Source organism: Phascolarctos cinereus, unplaced genomic scaffold (genome assembly GCF_003287225.1).
Source record: "Phascolarctos cinereus isolate Bilbo 61053 unplaced genomic scaffold, phaCin_HiC Scaffold_4;HRSCAF=312, whole genome shotgun sequence".
In the NCBI taxonomy this organism is placed as follows: Eukaryota; Metazoa; Chordata; class Mammalia; order Diprotodontia; family Phascolarctidae; genus Phascolarctos; species Phascolarctos cinereus.
In genome coordinates this window covers 196876172-196901757 of record NW_027555847.1, presented here as the reverse complement: position 1 = coordinate 196901757, position 25586 = coordinate 196876172, and the positions used below count along the sequence as shown (strand labels likewise).

Here is a 25586-nt window from a genome sequence, read left to right as displayed (position 1 = left end):
ATGTCATTTGACCCAAGTTCACACGGACTCTGGATTTAAAGCCATGCTGTTGCAAGAATAATATGAGTGGCATAATTGGAACTAGAACTATGTTTGCTCTGCTGATTCCAGTATATCATACTGCCTTTATACACAGAATATTTACATTGACATGTCCAAATTTGATGCGTATACCTGTGTGTGTGTGTGTGTGTGTATAATCTACATATGTGTACATGTGCATATGTATAGCTAGGTCAAGATATAACACTACATTTGATGATTAAGTGGCATAGTCATATCGTATAATTATGCATATTCTCTATCTACTTCTTACATATGAGAATTATAAAGAATGAAAAAATTTTCTTCCTGTACAAAAGTATGGAGAGACACTATTTCTCTAAACTCTGTTACCCTTACCATTACACCAGAGACTTTGCCTTAGATCAAAGCAATTTGAGCCTAGATATCTTGTTTCTTTTTTTTAAGTTTCTTTTCCCCTTCTTTATATATGAAGAAGTTTTTATACTAGTGAAATACTAGAATTAATTTGTTTTGTTTAAAATTGCAAACCTACATGTAAGTAAGATGTATTTGGCATGGTGAAGTAGGCAGGGCATTAGTCTTAGAGTCAGAGAGATCTGGGTTCAAATCTCACAATGGTCACTTAGTGGCTGTGTAACCTTGGAGAAGTCGCTTAATCTTTGTGGGCCACAATTTCTTCATCTATAAAATGAGGATATTAGACTTGAACTTGCAGACAAGACTATATTCTAAGAAAGTACTTATTTTTCAAAATGTCCCTGTATTACATTGAGTTTCATTTTATAATGTATGTATCAGCTACTCTGAGCTTTCAATGTGCTTTTTTGCCCTTTCCATCTTATCCACAAAAAATAGAAGATTTTTCTGTTCTCATGAATGGGGCAGTCTTTTTAGGAGATCAGCTGCATTGGTTTCTACATGGGAAGTCAAAAAGGCTCAAAAGAACATTTTGCCCCCAATTTTTTTAGGTTAACTGTGGCTATGCAGGGAGGCCCATTTGAAACTGGTCTAAATTTAATGAAATGTGACTTTGAAGGGGCTCTTGTAAAAACTACCATGCTGGAAAAACACCAGAGGCTTGAAAAAAAAAATAATGTAAATTATGTTTCAGTATACTTTGAAATAATGTTCACAGAAGGCAACATATAAAATACAAACACTTTTTCACCTCTAACCTTGATTAGAATAGAAAGCACGTATTTTAACATAGTTGTTTGAGGCTTGCATATGATTCAGACAACAATTCCAGTTTTGGCTTTCCATCTTATTATTTCCCCTCCGTAAAGCAGCAGTCAAAGCTCATATTTAAGGTTTAATACAGATTTCATTGAGCACACGAGTTCCATGATAGAACTCATTTTATTAGACCCTGCACTCAATACAAAACATCAATTGCAGGGGGTCACACTGCATCTGTCTAGCTGTCACACCAATATCTTGCTGAGTGCCGGCTGCAATTTCTCAGGTTCTTTATTTATACTGGAACTCATTTAGTTTGATCCAAAAGCTATTTCCAAAACGCCTGTAGTACACAAAAATTCACTTTATCAACAGACAGTCCACTGCTTTGCAGATGTGAGTTTCAGGGAGATTCTCTATGGTTGGGGGAAAATGTAGACAATTGGAGAAATATCTTAAGAAGAAACAATCTTAATTCTCAGAAAAGCTCTTCTATATATTAAGTTAATCCTCTGTCCCAAAGATGTCTGGTAGCCTGAATTTCTGAAAGAGTATTGTGACATTTTGTGCCACTCTATAGTCTTTTACAAAGCATATATGTTCTTGTATTGACTGATTAATTTTTTCTAACCACTATATGTCTGTAATTTATGTAGCTGTTGCCAAGTCAACAGTGGTACCTTGGATTAATTATGGTAGCATTACATATTTCTCAGGAATCGTTAGCTCAATTTCAGAACAGTTAACATACAATAACAGATATTGATTTTTTTCTAGTAGATTTTTTCTAGTAGAACTTTTTGCTTAAATGAGAACATAAATATTTAATTGCATTCAATTAATGTGCTGAATTTAAGTAGGGAACAATATATACCAAGATACAAAGAAATATAAACACCTAAGTACAAGTTATGAATCAAGGGAGTTCAGCATCACCTAAGTAAAGGGAGGAGGGATAGAGATTGTGTAGGGAATTCCCAGTGAGAAACTTTCTTAAGTTTCTCTTAATTAAGCATGTTAGTACCTTTCCTGTAATGTATACTCTCTGATAGCTAGCTGTCTAGAGCATTGAGAGGTTAGGTGAATTGCCCAGGTTCACATGTAAACATGTGTTAGGGGCAGGACCTATACCCAGATGTTCCTGGCTCACTGTACCATGCTGCCAAGAGAAGGTGGTCTATTTTGACAAATGTTATAGGGAAATCAAAGAGGGTAAGGACTACAAAAAAAAAGCCATTTGATGGGCAATAAACAACTTGGTGACTTTCAAGAAAGTAGTTTTGGTGGAGAAGTAGAGACAATAACTAGATTGTAGGGGGTTAAGGAATAAGTTGATGCTATGGAAAATGGGACATAAATGTAGACTTTGCTAATTAGAAGTCTTTGAAAGAGGGGACATGTAAAAAAGATAGTGGAATGTGTGCTCGGCTTGGAGTCACAAGACTATAATTTCATTCTCAACTCTGCCACTCACTATCTGTGAACTCTTGGCAAATTACTTAGCCTCTCTAGGACTTATGCTTTCACCTCTGAAAAATGGAGAGTTCAGCTTAAATGACCTCTGAGGTTTCTTCTGTTTTTATATCTCTAATCCTTTGTGATTCTGGCTTAAAGGAAAGGTGAGAGGATAGCAAAGTCAAAGGAAGTTTTTTTTAATAGAATAAAGAAGACCTGAAAAGCATTGTAGACATAGGAGAAGGAACAAGTAGAAAGGAAGATATTTCAAATGTAAGACAGAGAACATTTGATTGAGGCACCAGAAGAAAGAACACTCAACTGAGAATTTTTTTAAAATGTGTCTAAATTTTGGCTCCATTACTTACTAGATGTATGACTTGAACAAATCATTTAATCACCCAAGGCTTCAGCTTTATTTTATTTAAAATGAAAATATTAGACTAGAATAGATGATCTCTAAGGTCCTTTCCAAAAAATAGTTTCAAAGTCTAAGGAAGATGGGTCTTTCTTGGTGAGAATAGTCTTTGAGAGAGTAGAGAAGTAAGAGAGGATACATACATACAGAGGAGTCTGTCATTGAGTCATTGAGAAGCGAGTTAGAGGAACTAATATTGGAAGGCCTAATCTTTTTTTTTAATTATTCTTTCATTCAATTTTATTTTAATTTCAATTCCAGATTATCTCCCTTTCCCCACTTCTTCCTCTACCCATTGAGAAACCAAGAACTACATGAGGCTTAATAGTTTGTGAAGCAGTCATCTGCTAGGAGTGAGTGAATAGGGTAGGATTGGGGTCTTAAATAAGAATAGAAAGGTTATAAAACAATGTGTGAGTTCAGTAGAGAGTTAATTATAAATAAACATGAGTTGCTAAGCAGTCATCAAGACCTACGTAATATTAAATCACATGAATCTGTAGTGGACCCAATCCATACTTTTTTTCATTTCCTCAGCAATACCTAGCAGTCAGGTGCATGACTGGAGGAGGAGATAGCAGTATATTTGCATTGATGTTGAAATTTATTTGGACAACAAGGTCAAAAGATTCTGTCACTTTTTGTTTCTACCTGTGTTTTCCATAAGTCATGTTAGCCTTTTGGAAATGTCTGAACTAACCCTACTAAAAACAGAAGGTTAATTTTTTTAAACTTATTTATTGTCAGTGATTTTAAAAATCATCTGGTCTGGTTCCAGTCCCTTTTATTTCAATAGCTATATCCGATCTATATGCTATTTGTTTCAATATCTGTACAGTTCATTGACTAGGTCATTTATGTATGTACTTGGTGCCTAGAACCCATTTAACATTGTAGTAGTTGTAATATAAATGTTTAAGACATTGTTCATATTTTATAGAGTGTAAGGGAGTTGAATTTTAGTGTGTGTAAAGTGGATTTTTTGTTATTCTTTCTTAGAGTTTTCTTCTAAGATCCATAGCCATAACAATCTCTGCTTCCCTGGTGTTAGATGTGAGTTCTCACGATTATGGTTCAAAACAGTTTCTACTGCACAGTAACAGTAGATGTAGAGATGAAGTGATATAAAATTGGTGGCAATATGCCTTCTTTGTCTGTCGCCCTATGAAGCAAGTGGGCTCTGGTCAATGAGTGGGAGACCCCCTTAAGGATGAATGCACAAGTTGGAATGCTGTGTGTTCCTTGATCAGCATCCATCAAGGCTTGGGAGGGGGAATCTGTGTGTTTGCCTCAACTGGCCCCCATTGAGTCTCGGGGAAGGCACAAATTGTGCTTGTCTCACTTGACCCCATCAAGACGGAGGGATAGTTGCTCTCCCTTCTTGCCCCCCTGCGAGAAGGGTTGTTAGGGAATGCTGTAGTAGTTGGTACTCCTATTATCATCAAACTCCCTTTGTGAAGACTAGACCAGAATAAAATAAGCTTGTTTAACTCTTAATAGACTCCATTCCTGTCTTCCTGTCTGACCAGATCAAAAGCAAACCTGCTAATGAAAGAGGTGCCAGAAGCCCTCCTGTGTCTCCCACCTAAGAAGTGGCATAGTCGCTGTGTTTACCTGTCTAACATAGAGCATATAGACATTGAAGCAATTAACTAAAACTATCCAACAGTACATCTTTAATCCTACAATGTGTGGGATACAAAAAAGAAAATGATAATTGTTAGAGAGGATTTGGGGAAATGGCAAACTAATGCACTATTGGTGTAATTATAAATTGTTTTTAGATAATTTGGAAGTCTATTTGGAATTATACCCAAAAAATCACTAAAGTGGGCATATCCTTTGACACAATGATACCATAAAAAGATAGGAATAGGAACTTCTGTCACTGTAGCAAAAAACTGGAAAAAAGTCTGTCAGTTGGAGAATGGCCAAACAAATTATTGTACATGGATTCAATGGACTACATGGATTTAATGCACTATAAGAAATGGTGAAACAAATAAATTCAGAGAAACCTGGAGAGGGAAAGGAACAAGCATTTTTATAGCACCTACTATATACTAGGTGCTATGCTAAGCATTTACAAATATTAACTCATTTGATCCAACCCAACAAGCTAAGTGCTATTATTATCCCCATTTTACAGTGAGCAGAAGATAAGTGATGAACTCAGGGTCACACAGCTACTAAGTGTATAAGACCAGATTTAAATGCAGGTCTTTCTGACTCTAATCACTTTATCCACTATACCATCTGGAAGCCACTAGAAAATTGGGAGGACTTAAATGAATTGATACAGAGTGAAATGAGCATAATAAGAACAGTTTATAAAGGGTGTATCACATTGTAGAGGAAAACACATGAGAAAGACTTCAGACCTATGATCAGTGCAGTGACCCATCACAACTCCATAAAAGTGAAGCTGCTGCCTACCTCTTGACCCAGAAGTGAGGTGCTAGAAGTGCAAGATAATACATACACATTTTCAGACACAGTCAGTGTGTGAACTTGTTTTGTATGTCTTCTTATTTGTCACAAGGCAAGGCATTTATTTCATTTTAAAGGGTAGGTTAGGAGGGAATTCGGAAAATAGTGCCATTGAATTCTTAAGGAAATAAACAAAAGAGAGCTGAATGAAATTCAAAGCAAGACAAAGACAAGCAATAAAAAAAAACTGCTTACAATATACCAAACAAACAACAAACATCAGGCTGTACTTTGTAGAATTTAACAGTTTCATGCCCAGTTATCTTATTGTTGTGCTTTGAATGGGTAAATGTTTGGTTTTGTAAATGTTTGTCAAGCTCATAAAAAAAGAAAAGGGAAAAAAAAAGTCAGCAAGATGAGTTTTAGCTTGATTCAGTTGGCAAAGGGCAGCCATTATAAAGTTTGTAAGAAGAGGTTAAAGGTACTTGAAATTGAGAAACATCTGTTCCCACAGCTGGAAAGAGACCTAAGGGAATGAGGCCATCATTGTACAGATGAGGAATCAGAGGCCCAGAGAAGTGCAATGAATTATCTGAGGTCACACAGAAAATCATCAGTAGATGAAAATAAAATTTTGGAAACTATTTTTGAAGTGACAGAAAAGGATTAATTGTAGGGGGATAGACTGAAGTTGGGCAATTGATCTGACAAGCTTGTAATCTAAGTGTGAGTGAATATTTGGAAGGTGGCAGACTGAGAGGTATGTTAAGGGAGGCTCTCCTCCATCCACACCACCACACCAAATAATATGTTAAGAGTCCTAAATTTTAAGAAATTCAACATGACAGGAAGAGGAAAAGTGAAACAGCCTCACTCTGGTTAATTTTTACTAGATAAATAAATCGATAGAGGTAGATGAATAATTAAGTGAATGAATAGACATAGATGAATGAACAGATCATTAATTAAATTAATGAATGGAAAAAGAATGGATGAATGGATGGGTGAAAGAATGAATGAATGAATGAGGAGCAACTCATCAGCTTTTCTGCTCCTATTGACTCTGCAAAGCCCCACCTCCCCCAGACCAAGTGATGGCTTGGGCATTTTTAGGCTTCTGATTTTCAGAGCTAACACTTGGGCAGAGTACTTGGGGTTACCCAATTATTCTGGCAAGCTGAGGCCCATGATTCAGTCTAGCCATGAATTTCAAGGAGAAATGAAAAGAATGGTTATGGAGGAGTTTGATACTCTACAGATAGGAAAGTGGAGAAGTAAAGAAACCAGAAGTGCAACCGTTAATTATAGCTGTTTAATTAATTAAACAGGGAGGAAACAGACAGCTAGAATTAAGAGAAGACTAAGTGGAAAGTTGGCAACAGAAAGAAGGGATGGTGGAGAGCGACACACTAGGCCTTCAGAAGAATAAGAAACCCATCTTCAGCAAGAATAACAGAGAAAAATCAACAGCATGATTAATAGATTTATGAATCCATTATAAAATATAAAACCTTGTTGACAAGCTATAACATTGTACATTGATTACAGGGGCCAAATCTTTTGAAATTTTCTCTGATATCCCAGTTGGGAGTGTCCTTAAATTACCTGGTACTCACTTAACTATATGCATGTTGTGTTCCCCAGCTCACCCTCACCTCCCTTAAGAATTGTTTCTTAAGGGCAAGAACTTTTTTTTTAATTTTTGTATCCCCCAACACCTAACACAGTACCTTAAGCATAGTTAAGTGCTTAATGTTTATTGAATGCAATTGAGTTTACCAAAATCCTAATTATATTATATTTCATTACTATAATTATAATTGAATGAGAGATGGCATAGCTTAGCTTATAAAGAGCCACAGTGGGTGCCAGGAAGAACTGGGTTCAAATCTAGTCCTTGACACATACTCACTGTGTGACCCTAAGTAAAGCACGTAATCCTTCAGTGCCTCTAGACGACACTCAAACTATAAATTGTTGAACGGTTGGCTATGTGGGTTAAGGGAAGGTTTCCTTTTCAGGAGTTTCCTCCGTCAATAAAATCCTATGTCTGAACCAAATGCTTGTGTATCAATACATCAATATATGTGATATATACATATCACAGTTTAGTTTGAATATACAGTACATCAGTAGTGGTATGATAAAGAAATTATTAAGCAGGCTTCAGAGTTTGGAAGACCTGGTTTCAAGTTACTGGCTGTGTCACTGAACTTCTTAAGCAACTCACTAAAATTAAGTTGCAGCATTGCTACAGGTCATCACTGGTAGAGGAAGTGTGATTACCAGGAATTTCCCAATACTGATGGAGTGTGGGGATACTGATATATACATGAATAGATGAATAGATTGGTAAATAGATATAATTATCAGTTAATAAACCACGGCAGTAGTGGAAATGTTTGTAGGGAAGTGTATATGACCAAGCATAATAATTTTATTTTATAAATAATAAATAACATATATAACAAATAATATATTGTAAATTAAAAAGAATACTTTGGATGAATGCTTATGGAAGAGAATATGCTGTTATTTTGGAACTTGGGTTAAAAACTCTCTTTGACTTTGAGACTTTGAGTATAGTATACTTTTATTTTTATATCTTTTATTTCGTGGATTCATTCATACATACAAAATACTGTACTTGATTATACATATCTTCTTTTCTGTGAAAAAAATTAAAAACCACTTATTTATTTAAAATAACTTTAGCTGTGAAAAAGTCGTCACTTTGAAACATCTTGCATACTTCTATAAAACTAATTCCTTAAAAGAAGAATTATGGTCCATGTTCTGTAAAATTTTTTCTAAAAAACAGCTTTTGGCATTTTTCCAGTGAATTCATCATAGTTAGGATAGTTCTTGCCCTTAAGAAACAATTCTTAAGGGAGGTGGGGGTAGGCTAGGGGACGCAACATGCACATAGTTAAGTACCAGGTAATTTAAGGACATTCCCAATTGGGATATCAGAGAAAATTTCAAAAGTTTTGGCCCCTGAACCTCCATCCTTATCTTCCCATGTTATAGAAGAAAGTCTGCTGGCTTACAATCAGAAGGCATGAATTTAAGTTCTGTCTCTTTGCTATTTTTTGACCTTGAAATAATCACAAATTCTCTTAAACTGAAATTCCTCCAATAAAATGGGGAGAGGGAATAACACTGCACCATTTCTATGTATTTCATATAGTTGTTATGAAAAAGAACAACTCAAAAACAAATAAGGAAGTTGTAGGAAAGCACATTGCCACACAAATGGGAGGCGTTTAATAAAATATTTAACTGAATTTGTAAATAGTCAAGAATAATACAAATGTAACTTTATGAATGATGATGGAGATAGTGATGATGATGACCAATCACCTAAGTGCAGAGTGCATAGACTCCTGGACCTAGATTCAAGTTCCAATCCAGCATTAGACATTGACAAACTATATGAGATTGGACAAGTCACATTACTGTTGTCTGCCTCATTTTTTTTTAATCAGTAAAATGCAGATAATAACAACACCTACCTCCCAGGGCTGTTGTGAGGCTAAAATGAGATTAAATTTGTACAGTACTTCGCAAATCTTAAAGAACTATATAATTGCTAGTTGTTATTAATTATATAGTCTTAAATTTAAAAGAGACTTTGGAGGCCATCTAGTACGAACCCCACCTGAAGCATGAATCCTTTCAGCAATATCTCCAACAAATATTAATTTGACTTAAGATTTTGAAGATTTTCCCAAGGTAGCTCTAAATTTTAGTTGATTTTTCCTTATTTTGAGTTGAAATTTAACTTAGGAGCTCAAAAGAATATATATAAGCTGCTTCTACTAGAAAAATTAATGTATTTTAATTTAGTAGACATGTCTACTCTAAATCATCTCTTCTTTGGGATAAACATTAGTTCCTTCAAGCACTTGTCTTTTGGTAGTTTCATCTCTCTTTGCTGTCCTGATAGCTTATCTTTAGACTTGTTGTTCAGTCATTTCAGTCATGTCTGACTCTTTGTGAGCACATTTGAGGTTTTCTTGACCAAGGTACTGGAGTGGTTTTCCATCTCCTTCTCCAGCTCATTTTATAGATAAGAAAACTGAGGCAAATGGGGAAAGTGACTTGCCCAGGGTCACACAGTTACTAAGTATCTGAGGCCAGATTTGAACTCAGGAAGCTGTGTCTTCCTGGCTGCAGGTCTGGTGCTCTATCCACTGTGCCACCTAGCCGCCCTAATGTGGTTTAGAATAGTAATTGTTCAGGGGCACCAAAAACTGTGCCCATTTAAAACCGCAAACTTAATCAATAAATGTTGTGCATGCTCTGACTGCTCCAAAGACCAGCTGTCCTTGGACCTCCTTATTCCTTGAAGCACAACAACATTGAAATTGTTGTTCAGTCCTTTCAGTTCTTGGCAAAGATGCTGGAGGGGTTTGCCATTTCCTTCTCTAGCTGATTTTACAGATGAAGAAAAAGAGATAAATAGGATTAAGTGACTTGCCCAGGATCACACTGCTAGTAAGTGCCTGAGGCCAGATTTTGACTCAGTATGATAAATCTTCCATACTTCAGGCCCAAGCACTCTATCTACCATGCCACCTAACTGCCTTCACCCCTAGACACATTCCAATTTATCAACGCACCCAAAATGTGATTCCCAACAAGAATATAATGTCCTTTATATGATATCTGATCAAAATACAGTGCCTGTGAACTATTGTTTATTTCATTCTGGATACTTCATTAAAAGAGACCATAATTGTATTAGCTTTTATTTGGCTTTCCTATCACACACTCAGTTCCTGTTGAGATTTTCTTCTTCTGCAGCCCCCAAGGGCTTTTGCCTACAAACTGCTGCCCCATTCTTAAAAGATTTCAAGTGATTTAAAAAAAAACCCACAGGAACCTTTTATCATAAGATTTAAAGATAGAAGGCACCAAAAAAAGCAAAAGATGGAAGACACCTCAGTGGGCATTTAGTCCAATCCCATTTTTTTAGAACAGGAAATTGAGGGCCATAAAAGTTAAGCGACTTGCCCAAAGTCACATGGGTAGTAAGTGACACAATCAGGACAATGATTATTATTACTTTCACACTTAATTTTCTCCTAAACAATTTAACCAAGAGAGAGGATGGTGGCTGGACCTGTGATATCACTAGTAAAGGGAACTTCCAGGTGAGGAACTTCTCTCTACCAATGCAGGTTGGCATCTTATCTGCAACTTATGATCCTAGAAAATTGCATAGAATACTGAGAGGTTAATAACTGGTCCAGGTTGGCATTATGTGTGAAAGGCAGCATTCAATGAGCCCAAGTTTTCCAAACTCCTATCCACTATCTCATACAGTCTCCATACATTCTTACTCATAATATACTATGGCCATATTGTTCCTTACCAAAGCTGTTTCCAACATCTACATTTCCTTTCATCATTGTAAATCTATACTAGGGAGCATTCTACCTCACTGCATGCACCTTTTGTCAAAGCAGATAGGAACCTCATTTATTCTGAATCATAGTTAAATTGTAAAGTTTCCCTGGGAGAAAATTAAGGAGATGCATTTATGATTTATTAACTGGTTATTTAGTGGTTGCATTGTTCATCTCACTGTGATGGCTGACTTTCTGTATCACAGTCTGAGTTTGTTCACAATTTAATACTTAGAAGTAATCACTATATTGTAGATATTTTCATCCTTAGCAGAAAACCCTTTATCCCATTGGATTGTGGGCTCATGTATTCACATGTGCTCTCATGTGCAGACACACACCATTGAAAAAACTGAAACAGAGCTGAAATACTGCTTTTTATTATCCTCTGTTGATGATTGTTCTTTAGCAAAAGCTGAGCCAAATCCTACAAAAAGACAGCCACATCTCTTACTCTAGTTTTGCGTGAGGAAGGTGTAGTTACAAGGCTTTGTAGTATAGCATTCATTTTACTTTAGGCAATCCAGTGGGGGAAACGTCACTAACAATGTTGATAAGATTTTTTATAGGTTGTTTTTTTAATGTAATTAAAACCAAGGATTATTCCTAGAAATAATAAGGCTGAAACTAGTGCTGTTGGCTTTCCTCCTTGGTGACTGATAGCTGTTGGCGCTAAAATCCCATTCTCCTGGCTTCCCTCTTGGCTATGGCATATCTATCCTCTGTGGCTACACAATTCCAGCCAGAGAGAACAGAACAGATCATAAGCCTTCAAAATGTTTGGTCTTGGCTTGTGCATGTTGACCAGTAGTCATGCTCAATAGGTTTCAAACATGCCAAATATCATAACTAATTATACATGGACATTGGTAGTTGGCACTGACTATATGTACCACATGGTGCAGAGTGAAGAATTTTTAAAAAAACAATGTAAATGTCAATGCATTGGCAGTGGTACCCAATGCTTCAATCCCTACTCATTTCTAAAAGAAAAAGGCATCACTCAGGCTTGCCTAATACAATTCATTTCAATTCAACAAGCATATATTAAGTATACACTATGTGTCAAGCACTAAACTGGGAATATAAAGACAAAAATATAATGGCATCTGTCCTCAAGGAGCTTCTATTCTACTAGGGAAAGTAACATGTAAACAAATAAATACAAAACATAGTAAATGCAGAAAATAAATACAAACTGATTTGGGAAGGGATAAAGGTAGGCATTAACTAGGCAAATAATAAATAAATCTCTTAGGAAGCAGACCTTGAGCTGAGCTATAAAGGGAGCTAGGGATTCCAGGAAGAGGAGGGGAAGATTTGCCAGTGTGGGGAAAGTGGCAACATCATGAGTTCACTTTGAGATGTGTTGTATTTGAGATACCAGTACCAGAACATCCAGGTTGAATTGCAGAGAGGACAGATGGAAATATATGACTAGAACTCAGGAGAGAACTTAATGTTTGAAAGTCATGAGGGAGGGGCAGTGGAAAAGGGGAAGAAGAGAAAGAAAAGAAAAATGATCATTGAAACCAGAGATACAGCTAAGATTACCAAGGTAATTGTAAACGGAGAAGAGAGTTGGACAGTGAAAGATTCCATATTCAGAAATGAAAACAAAAACAAACCAGAGAAAGAAGATGAGAAGTAGTAATCAGGAAAGTAGGAGAAAAACTGGGAGTGAACCTGTGTCATGTGTTGAGAGAGGACAGGAAGGAATCTTGAGTCAACACTACAACCTTCTCCTTTTTCTTCCTCTGAGGAGAAATTTGTGTTGGGTGGAGAGAAAGGAAGATAGAGGGGTTTTGAGGGAAATGATAAAAATAAGTAATCAAGAGGAAGGGAAGAGGCAGCATGATGTAGGATTCAAGGTCATAGTACCATTGGATCATGGATTTAGGACTGGAAGGGAAATTAGAAGCCACTGAGTCCAACTTCTTGATTCTACAGGTAGGATCAAGGCACAGAGAGATTAAGTGACTTGCCCAAAGTCACACAGTTATAAAAGGTCTGAGACAGAATTTCATTTTAGCTCCTTCTAAGTCTAATTCCACTGTACTCTTCACTAAACCATAATTGTAGAAGTGGGTCTTTGAGCTGAGTTTTAAAGGAAGCCGAAACAAAGAGGCAGAAGTAAGAAGGCAGAAAATTCCAGAGTTGGGGAACAGCCATTCCAAAGACACAGAGATAGGAGATGGAGAGTAGTGTATAAGGACCTGCCAGGCATAGACCAGGAGCAGGCCAGTGTACCTGAATCATAGAGGAGAGTAAAATATAAAAAGACTTGAAAGGTAGGAAAAGGCTAAATTATGAAAATCTTAATATAGTACTTATGATGTACTATTTACCGAGGGAAGGGTGACATAGTCAGACTTGTCCTTAAAAAAAAAATGTCACCTAACTTGTCTAGGTTTGTTACCTTATTTATAAAACAATAGCATGGTATCAAATGAGTTATGACTCCCCTTCCATTTGTAAATCCTATGGTCTTTATTAAGAATATGTTGCTAAATGTTTAGCAGCCTCAGAAAATGTTCTCATGATACACTTAAGTTTAATCTACATTATTAACATTTGCTCTATCACTTTCACAAGTTTAGAGAGTCAGCAAAACAGTAAATCAAACCCTGATTTACAGCATTTGTGGATTTCCAAGGTTTAAATGGTCACACTGAAAATATAACCATCTGTAGAGCTGACTTGAGCTGGCTCCAGCACAGCCCTGTTACTTAAGAAAGGATAGAAATGAATATAGTATTTTCCTTCCTTTTCTCCCTAAACGCTGGACCAACCCCCAAGGTAAATATTCTAGCAAAGAAAAGTTGTATAAGTCTCGCTATTCACTGGTTTGTTTGTTTTTTATTCTGTTCCACATTCCCAGTTATGAGCACCTAACTGGTTATATTGATATAGCTGATGGAGAAAGACATGCCAGATATTGTGCCAAGTGTTGGAAGTACAAATATAAGCAAGACAATTCTTGCCTGCCCTCAAGTAGTTTACATCCTACTGATAGACAACAACCTAAGGAGCAGGAAAAAGAATTGGGAGACAACAGCTGACCTATCAGAGATGATTCACTAATAGAGTAAGAGTTAAAGGAGGGGAGGCGTTAAAAGCAATGGTCCAAGGTTAGTTGGTATGGCGTAGCGTGGGCCTATGCAGTAATGTTCAGGCTGAAGACTAACACAGTAGTGGGTACTTATTTAACGTTTATTCCAATAAATAAATAATAAATTTCCCAAATTTATATAATTTTGATTAACAATAAAAAAATACTAAGATGAACAGTGACTTCTATGGCAACTGTAAGGCCAAGTCCTTAATCTTTGAAAGTTTTTTTTCCCTTAATTCGTTTCATTTTTGTGGATCAAAAGTATTATTTTATCAGTATATAAAATTCTATATGATAAAACTCCTATCCCTGACCAACTCTGTAATTAATTCTCTGAGAGACTGAGAAGTTAAATGACTTACTGAAGGTCATGGAATCAGTATGTCTAGGCAGCAAGATTTGAACTGAGTTCTTCCTCATTCTGAGGCCTGATATCTTTCTAGCCATGTTTCTTTCTCTCCAATATTTGATATGTCCATAATCACCTCAGAAGAACTTTCTATTTGAGCTATCACATCAAACAAATATATATTATTAAACAACATTTACTTTTATGCTCATATAGTTAAAATATTTAGAATTTCAAATTAAGTAGATTTAAACACAGGTATCTGTAGTTTCACTAAAAATGTAATATAATCCTAAACTTGGTTAATTTTTTTTTAATTTTGTAATTAGGAAGTGATTATGGTAGCTCATTTATTTGCTTAAATGTTAAAGTATGAGTGTAATTATTTTCTTTTTGGTTTTTATGAAATAGGTTTATAGGAAGATATATATTGCCAAATACTGAAGTTGCTAACAGCAGCATGAGAGGCACAATTCAAATCGGTAAGTGAACAATAGGTTTTGTTCTTTCTTTCAGTTTGTTAAACTCTTACTCAACGTCTGGCTGTAAACTAGTGAAAATAGTTTACTTGTATAGATTGGAGAAGTTAGTTGTTGTATTAATTCTTAATCACGTCTACTCTATTAGGCATCCATAGTTCTCACTGGCTAACAATTTATTTTATAAACATATGTCCTAGATTTTCCAGTGTCCTAAGTGATCAAGGAGGTAGCCACTAAGTAAAGCCAACTCTGAATTCTCTAGGATTATGGGAAGAGAATATCAAATATTAAACCAAAAGCTCAAACTAGGTATTAGTTTTAATCTTCTTTCTCATGAATAAATTTGTTATGACTGAGAAAATGTGACAAATTGCCTAAGTTGAGCTGTACTTCCTTTTCCTTTAATTGTTGTTTTTTTGTCGATTAGTTGTATCCAACTCTTTGTGACCCTATTTGAGGGAAAAATTACTGGGGTGATTTGCCATTCCTTCTCAATTTTATAGATGAGGAAACAGACAAACAGGATTCGGTGACTTGTTCAGGGTGACACAACTAGTAAGTGTTTGAGGCCAGATTTGAACTCAAGTCCTGCTGAGTCCAGTGCCAGCACTTTATCCACTGTACCACCTACTTGCCACCCTTCCAAAAAATAGCACCCAGTATTCCCAGGCAGTCTCTTATCCAAGTACTAACTAGGCCCAACCCTGCTTAGCTTCTGAAATAAGATGATATCAGGCACATTCAGGGTGGTATGGTTGTAGATATCTCATATAATAATAACTATTTATTTCCAAAACACTTTGTCTTTTCTTTACAATACTATCATCACCATTGTACAAATATTTGAGTATCATAGACAGTATTAGAACCCAGATCTCCTAACTACTCTTTTTCTCTTGTAATGAATGAATGGATAGATAAATAAACTGAGAAAAAAAAAAGACATTTACTAAGCATTTATTATTTGCCAAGCCCTTTTCTGGGATATAAATGACAAAAAAATCACAACAATTCCTCCCATTGAGGAGATTATATCCTAATAGGAGAAGACAATGCATATTAGAGGGGCATTTTGATTGTGGAAGTTACAGGGATAGGAAGGGCATTCATAGGATATTTGATTAATATGCCCTTTCTTATAGTGGTAGATTATTTTGATTGCTATTCTCAGAGCTAGAGACAGTAAAGGAGGAAAGGGAAGGGTCATTCATGATGTGTACGTATACACATATACACATATACAAGATAAGTATACTAGTGAAAAACCTAGGGCTCTAGAATTTGAAGTTGGGATAAAAGCAGAAACATGGAAGGAAGATAAGAAGATGACTGCACTGGATTGTATATGGTATCTCACCATTAAGTAGCAAAAAGCAGGAGCTAAAAAGCTTCATCTGAAGTGGATTATGGAACATAACAGCATGGCATAAAAATAGCTAGGAAGATCTTTGTTTCAAGAGGTAATACACTAGTGAACTGTGACCTAGTGCATGTGTGTGTTCAGAATGACTGGGCAAGTGCTCCCAGAAACACCTCAAATCCATTACATGTTTGATTTTAAATTAATTTTGGTTGTTGAGCATTCAGAACATTTTACTGTTGCCAAATTTTTCACAACTCCCATATTCAGTTACTTGACCCCATACAGAGTCATGAACCACAGTTTAAGAAGTGCTGGGCTAATGAAAAAAACAATAGGTCTGGATTAAATCATGTGAATTCAAATCCCAATTTTGTTCATTAGCACCTTGGGCAAGTCACTTAACCTCTCTGGGCCTGTAAATTGAAGGGTCTGAAGTATATGACCTCTAAGGTTCATTCCACCTCTAATCAATGACACTGGACCTTACTTTCCTCATATGTAAAATGAGGAATTTGGACTGAATGACTGATATCATCCTTTCCACCTCCAAATGCTATGATTGTATCTTTTAAATGTTACATTGAGTGGTATTAATGGACTGAATTTATTGTAGTTTAAGATGAGAACAATTTAGTTTAAAAAGGATGTAAAAGCTTCAAATCGGTTTTAGAAATACCTATTTTGATTCAATTCGACAAGAATTTATTAAGTATCTACTAGGTATAAGACTACAGTCTCCCATCCATACATCGAAATCATTCAAGATTATTTGAAAAATAACACAAAGACCATTGCAAATCACCCTCTGATCATAACTATGAAGTGAAACATAAAACAGCAAGGCATGCTTGTCAGAGATGTTTATGACTCACATAGTGAGATTTCCCAGATGCTTTTGTTAATGACATCATGCTGGTTGCATTAAGCCCCTTATGTAATTCAGTTTCCTAAAAGAGGTCTGTAATGATTCAAGAGTTCAAACTGACCATCTACATAGGAAAGACCAAGTGGATGAAGACTATCTAATAATGATATTGTGACATGTAGCTGAATAGATAACCTGTAGAATTTTTCTGTTGATAAGTATGTCTGAAGCATACAGTACAAAGGAACATTTAGGTAGACCCAGAATTGAACAAATACAGGAAAGAGAATGAATAAGTTAATGTCTTTAGGAAGCTGCAAAGCTCCTTAAATGATCCCATCTTTTTAATACCAGTATTCCTTTTACCAATATTATTGTATGGCTTGAGAAATGAAAAATGACAGCTTCCAAAGAACTTATAATAAATCATAAAATGTGATAGGTTTCAATGCATAACTATTGAGGAACTTCAAAGAAGACAAAAGTAACAGATGCCACCAAGAAAAAAAAAAAACAGCCAGAAAACAGGCCAGTCACATGACTGAGGTGAAGGATAACAGGTAGACAGCTTGATTGCTCCACTGAAATCCTTTCTATGTTAAAGAAAAGCAAAGAAGGAATTCAATGTGTTAGGTGGCCTCCCTGTGGAGAATCCATAATAAGACTTGGACAAGAGTTCTGACAAATGGACAAACATGAGGAGAGTGCCATCCTCATAATTGGAGGGAATATATAGATCAGTGAAATTGCAGATCCATTTGAGTGTCAGGCATAATGCTAGGTACTGGGGACACAAAGTCAAAGATGAAACTATTCCTGGCCTCAAGAAGCTTATATTCTGTTAGGGATGAAATGTACACAAATGGGTAAATACAAAATAATTTCGATAGAGGAGAGTGGAATGTAAACATTGAAGCTCAGGAAAGATCTCTTAAAAAATAAGCCTTGAACCTCATAATGGAAAATGCTATCCACATCCAAAGAAAGAACTACAGAGTTTGAATGCAGATTGAACCATACCATTTGCTATTTTTTTTCTTCTGTTGAATTTTGTTTCCTCTTTCTGGTGGTTCCTCCTATTGGTTCTAATTCTTACTTACAACATCACTAATGTGAAAATATGTTTAATAGGAATGTATATGTATAGCCTAAATCACATTGTGCGCCGTCTTGGGGAGGGTGGTGGGGAGGAAGGGGGAGAAAAATTTTAAACTCAAAAGCATATGGAAGTGATTGTTGATAAATCAAAATAAATTAATAAAAAAATGGGCCTTGAACTGGCTCTTCAAAGGAAGCTAAAGAGGTATATAGGCAAGAGAACTTTTCAGGTGTGGGAGATATTAAAAAAATGAGGGTGGGAGATGAAATATATATAGGAAACAAGTAGGCCAGTTTGATTTGAGTATAGAGATTAGAGCATATGAGGGAGAAGTAACATGAAATAATTCTGGAATCATAGATGGGAGTCAGATTATAAAGGACCTTAAAATGACAAGAACAAAAAGAAAAACCCAGAATTTGTATTTTATCCTAGAAGGGTCAGGGAGAAAACTGAAGTTTTGTTGTTGTTGTTTTGGGTTTTGGGTTTTTATTTTTGTTTGTTTGCTTGTTTTTACCATGGATAAGGTCAAACCTTTGCTTTAGGAACTTTAGTTTGGCAGCTGAGTAGAAGGTTGAATAAAGAGAGAAAAGAATTGGATTGGGTGGGGGAACTTGTGGCCTTGAGGCCACATGTGGCCCTCTAGGTCCTCAAGTGCTGACCTTTGACTGAATCCAAACTTCTTAGAACAAATGAATTTAAAATAATTTCAAATACGTTTGGTAATTAATTCAATAAAATTCGATACATATTTGTTAAGCTCTGACCTTAGGAAGCAGTGTGGCATAAAGGATTGAGTATTAAACCTGGAGAAACTTGGGTTCAAATCCCGCCTCCAGTACTTATTAGCTGTGTGTGCATAGGCAATTCACTTAACTCTTTGGAGCCTTTGTTATCTCATTTAACCCTTTGGAACCTTGTTTTTCTCTTGTTTAAAATGAGAATAACATTTTTACAGGGTTGTCATAAGACTTGAATGACAATGTATGTGAAGTACTTTTCAAACGTTAAAATGTTATATGAATGTCAATGCTTATTCTTATATTCTAGACACTGTGCTATGTGCTAAGGATATAAAATCAATAATGAAACAGTACTGGCTTTCAAGGAACTTATGTATGGTGTGAATGTCCACAAACTAATCCTTTCTCCAAACTTATTTACAACAACGTCATCAATCTTATTTCCAGGTTCAAAACCGTGAAATTTTTCTGACTCTTTCCTTTTCTTCCATCTTCATATCCAATTAGTTGACAAATCTTTTTGAGTCCACTACCATAAAATTTCTGACTCCCATCCCTTTCTCTTTATTCTTTCAGCCCTTCTCTTTCACTTCCTTAATTAAAAATATTTAAGAACATTATATTAGGGACTGTAGGGTTAAATCAAACTCCTTATCTTGTCTTTCAAAAGCTTCCATAATCTAACTTTCACCTACTTTTTACAGTTTTTATTTCATATTATTCCCTTTCACACAATCTCTTTTATATTTGAAATGGCCTAATCTGTGTTTCTTGAACATCATTTTCCATCTCCCATCTTTTCAAAGGTCACCTCCTATGTCTGAAATTCACTACATTCTCCACCTTTTATAGTCCCTAGCTTATTTTAAAGCTCAAGCTAGGTGTTACTTCCTATATAAATTTTTCCCTGACACCTTTATCTCTAGCTGTTGCTCTCCCTTTTGACATTATTTTACGTATACTTTGTGTTTAGAGATACACATACATCCTATAACCTTCATTATAGTGAAAGCTTCTTGAGATTAGGGTCTATTCTGTTTTTATCTTTTTATGTCTAATGCTTTGCATGGTATCTTATGTCCAGTTGCTATTTAATAAAATTTTTGAATTGCATTTTATTGGATTAAAAGAGCCAGTTGACTACATAGATAATAATGGGCATAGGGATGATATTATAATCTAATTATAGAAGATTTTTGTTTTGCTAATAAAAGTATTCAAAGATATAAAGTTTCTCCTAAGAACTGCTTTGGCAGGGGCAGCTAGGTGGCACAGTGGATAGAGCACTGGCCTTGAAATCAGGAGGACCTGAGTTTAAATCTGGCCTCAGACCAAACACTTGACACTCACTAGCTATGTGACCCTGGGCAAGTCACTTAGCCCCAATTGCCTAAAAAAAACCCAAAAACAAAACAAGAACTGCTTTGGCAGAAGCATCTCAATTTTTTTCTCTCTCATCATTATAATTTATAAAGAAATGTTCTATCATTTCTATAATTTGTTTTTTATTTGAATCTTTTAGGATTAAGTTATTTAGTCTCCAGTTGATTTTAATACTTTTCCAGTAATACTTTTGTTTATTTAATGCATTTTATAGCATCATAAACAATACATGATTCATGTAATATTTCTGCTTTTCCGTATTTGCTTGTGTTATATCTAAAGACGGGAGTCAGAAAACTATGACGCATGGGCCTTTCTTAGTCTGGAAGCTGTACAAAAACAATCATCAGGCTTAATTGGGCCTATAGGATATAACTTGCAGATCCCTGTCCTGAGACTAGATCAATTTCTAGTAAAGGTGCCATACATGGAAATAGAAAGGAATATACACATTTCCCAGCCACATATGGCCAGTAATTGCCAAACATTTAGTATTCCAATTTTTATAAGATTTTATTCAGGTCCTTCTTTCTTGTTTTATTTTAGTTAAATTAAGGGCTGGTAGGGACATATCAAGATTCCTCCATTATTATAGTTTTCTTGTTTATATCTTTTTATAATTTATTTGATTTTTCCTTTAAATACTAGTAGTTATGTAATTGGATGCATATATATTAAATACTGAAATCAATTTATTGTCTGTTACCTTTTAACAAAATGTAAAAAAAAGCAAAATCTTGGCAATCTATTTTAATTAATTGTTCTTGTTGTCTAAAATTCAAATTGCTACTCCTGTTGTTGTTTTTTTCTTCAGCTGAGAAATAGTATATTTTGCCCCAGCCCCTTATTTTAACTCTGTGTGAGACTCTGTGCTTCAAATGTGTTTCTTGCAAAAACAAACTATTCTTTCCCTTGTAGGAAGATGCTGATTTTTACTGGGTAACTTATTCTTGGTTGTAGACCTTTGTCTTTTGCCATTTGGAATATATCATTCCATGTTCTCAATATCTTTAAAGTGATAGTTGCTAAAATATGTGTAATCCTGATTTGCTTCTTGAATATTTGAATGATTTCTTTCTGGCTGTTTATAGCATTTTTTAAAAAAATAAACTGATGAAGAAAGAAGTGACAAGGACCACATGGACAATTTATATACTGATAATAACAGTATAATAACAAAGAGCTCTGAAAGCTGTAAAACTATGAAATAATACAATGAACATTCATGATTTCCATGGACAGCTAATGATATATGCTATCGATTATAGCATATAGGATATATATATATATACATGTGTGTATATATATATATATATATATATATATATACGTATGTGTGTGTGTGCGTGTGTGTATGTATATATATATACATATATATACATATATGTATATATATATATATACATATATATACATATATATACATATATGTATATATATATATATATACATATATTATATGCACTTTCAAATGAGGTCACTGTAGTATTAGTTTTATTGTACTCTTTTACTTTGTTACAAGAGACCCCCTTTGAAGTGATAGTAGTGTGTAAATATTTGTAATTTAAAACCAAAATACATTAATGAAATGTTTAAAAAATTTATTAAGTACCTATTATGGTCAAAGTCTTATCTTACATGCTTGGAATATAGTCACCACTAACAAGTAACTTACATTTTACTTGCAAGGGGTAGAGAGTGGAGAAAAATATGTACATAGACAAGTGAATATAAAATATGTATAAAATCAATACAAAATTATGGGGGGGGATGGAGAACAGCAAAACCTTGCAATATCAAGAAAGACTTATGTGCGGACAGGAATTTAAGCTGAGCTTTGAATGGAGATAGTGAGGCCCAATGAGGAGGAAAAGAAGGAAAATTCCATGCGTGAAGGACAGGCTTTGCAAAGGCATTGCTATGAGAAATGACAATTAAGAGGAACATCAGAGAGGTTAGACTTGCTATAATTTAATATTTAAGATGTAAAAGTGTGAAATTACTCTGGAAAGAAAGATTGAAATTAGATAGTGAAGAAATTTAATGAAATAGGACTTACCATTTTAATTTGAGACCATAGAGAGCTAAATGGAGGTTCTTAACTAAATGGAAGTGACATGGTCTGATCCATAATTTCAGAAAATCAATTTGGCAGCTTTGTGGAATATGGATGAGAAAGGCAGTAGAGAGCATGGAGGTAAAGAGAATAATTAGGAGGCTATTTTAAAACTCTAGACAAGGGGTGATAAGGACATGATAAGGGTGGTTATGTGAATGAAGAGAAGAAAATGAGTAGAAGACATGTTGCAGAAGATGATTGACAAGACAGCAACTGACTGTATTTGGCAGGGTTAAGATAGAGGAAGGAATCAAACATGACTCTAATATTATAAACCTGGGTGACTAGAAAGATGGTGATGCTCTCAGCAAAAGCATGAAAGTCAAGAAGAGGGATGGTTTTAGGGAAAAGATAATTAGTTCTGATTTGGACATGCTGAGTTTGAAATGCTTAGGAGGCATCTAATTAGAGATATGTATCTCTAGGTAGTTGGTGATGCAAGACTGGTTCTCAAGAGAAGATTGAGAGGTAGATGTGTAAATTTAGGAATCATTTACATCAAAGGTTTCAAATATGCAGCCCCTGAGCCACATGCAGCCCACAAAATTACTGAGTTTTGGCCAGAACAAATTAAAATGTAGCTCCTTTCTGATTTTAATATGTTGATGTAATAGTTTTTAAAAATGAAACATACAAATGTGTAGTTTTCTAAGTCAATACATGACCCGATATACACACACACACACACACACACACACACACACACACACACACACACATATATATATGCTTTTATGACTCTCATTTTGGTTTGAGTTTGACACCACTGATTGAATCTTTCAACTCATGGGAGCTGATGAGATGACCAGAAAAGAGAGTAGCTTTTTGTTGTGGTTGTTCAATCATGCCCTACTCTACATGACCCCTTGGATCTTGCTCTTGACAAAGATAATGGAATAATTTGCCATTTCTTTTTTTCAATGTGCCCTCAATTTATGGATGAGAAAATGAGGCAAGTTAGTGTTAAGTGATTTGCTCAGGCTCACACAGCTAGTAAGTGTCTGAGGTTGGATTTGAACTCAGATCTTCCTGACTCCAAGGTGGGTGCTCTGCCTACTACATCACCTAGTTGCCTCCAGTTTTTAGTAAACATCTAAGACAAATATTAAGTGAAAAACAACTCTATAGCACATTCAGGAACATTTCTACTAATAGGAAAATTGGGGGAAATGGCAATAATTGGGTCACACAGCCTTTGTTCTTTGCTTAATGAGTTTAAGATCTTTATTCATTACTAATCTCCAAGTTGTATACTGAAAAAATCTTAATATTCTGAGGGAAAATCATTTTGTCATGAATTTAGGCATTTAAGCCTAATAACCATGCAATTTATGACAGATTAAACAATACCCATGTGTTATTTTAGTATTAATGTTGTTTTAAATAAAATGGAAAGATACTCCAGAATTTTCCAATGGCAAGTCTTTTTGGAAAGATACTTCAGAATTCTTCAAATGAGAAGTCTTTTTGAAGAAAAAAAAAACTTCTGAAATTTTTTTCTTAAGTCCAAAAGCATAGAGAGAAAGACTTTAAAAACCCAAACTAATATTTTTAATTGGTTTGGTTTTTAAAACTTCCTATTGCCTTTCTCTTTCTTTATTGATGATAGTGTTAAAAATTGCACATATATCTTTACTTATTTGGGGGGAGTAGTGGAGTAGAAGGTTAGAAAGATGTTTATTTAAAGGTTCATTTAGAGATGAAATTTTAGAAAACTATACCTTTATGGACAAGATCTGGAAAGAAGGGAAAGACACCCATAAGCAAGTTTCATGCTAAGCACTGGAGTTACTAATATGAAAAAAAAAATGCCTTCCTTCAAGGAGCTTGCAATCTAATGGGGGAATATAGCACCCGAGAAAGCTGAAAAATTGGAGGAGGAGAGAGGCTGAAGAAGTTACCTGACATTGAGATTTGGTGGAAAAGTCAGAGAAGCTCCAAAGTAGTACAGCTAGGTGAGAAATGAGGAGCTACAAAAAGACCATCACAAATAGTAAATAGCAAATCTATTTGCTTAAGAAGGTAGGAAAAAGAAATTAGAGAAGGTAATGCATTTTAGAAAATACAAAACAATGCACACAGTGAGTGAGCATTCCCATTGCTACTGAAATATCATGACTCAATGAAGAAAATTGCCAATCTCAAGCAAGGGGACGTTTTCTAAAATCTCTATGTGGGGGGCAAGGGAGGAAATCAAGGAAATAGTTTAGAGTTGCTTTCCCCTATATGCCTACCCTCCAAAATATTTTCTTTTCCCCCTTCTGCCCTCTTTACCCTCTCCTTTCTTCAAAAGGGCCTCAAACCACCACTATCCTCTTTCAAAGTGGGAAGGGAAAATGTCTTTCTTCTCCTAAGCCATCATTCCAACACTATCCCATAGACACACATAGTTTCACATCAAAGCAGTGCATATATATATATATATATATATATATATATATATATATATATATATATACACATATATGTATATATATATACACATATATATGTATATACACATATATATATATGTACATATATATCTCACTATTGATTGATTAAATATGCTTTTTATTTTGTTTTGAATTCTCATTTTAACAATTTGTGGTACAACAACACAGTACAACTAATAAGTGAGGGCACTGCAGTCCATCTCTCCATGTTGTGGAACTCTTATTCTTCTCTCAGGATGTAATATATGCCTTACATGACAAGTGACTAACACATAGACTTTTGGGGGGACATTGGTTTCAATCCATATGTTAAATAGGATTTAATTTTGCCAAGTAACGCACACATCACACCTTGCTTTGTTCACATCCTGTTACTCTGCAATGCCTCCCCTAACCCCCAAGGCTAGTTGGAAGCCCGACCTTATTTTTAACTGGTAGGGAACACAGGAGGTATAGAACACTATTCCACTTGATTAACAAAGTCAGGTTAATGGATTCTAGGCTATAAAAATCCTTCATTGGGGTAAACATTTTTTATTATGTTAAATATTGTCTAAAATACAGGAGTAGGCATGTTATAGTGACCATGCTTGAACACACTGATTTGAAGTTTGCTTATAAATTATCTCCCCCATGGAGTATTCCATTATTGTGTGTCTCCCCTTTCAACCCATTCATAATGTAACAAGGCAAGCATAATTCCTTAAGCA

At 35.2% G+C, this 25586-nt stretch overlaps 1 long non-coding RNA gene and 1 pseudogene across 1 annotated transcript in view; one reads left to right on the top strand and one right to left on the bottom strand.

Moving 5' to 3' along the window:
- Positions 1 to 25586, top strand: part of LOC144456655 (uncharacterized) — a 770782-nt gene that overhangs the window by 512106 nt on the left and 233090 nt on the right. Inside the window, exon 3 of the long non-coding RNA XR_013485663.1 lies at positions 14799 to 14869. This is a non-coding gene — a long non-coding RNA (uncharacterized LOC144456655). The remainder of the gene's footprint in view (positions 1 to 14798; positions 14870 to 25586) is intronic.
- On the bottom strand, positions 15514 to 15632 carry LOC144457314 (5S ribosomal RNA; annotated as a pseudogene).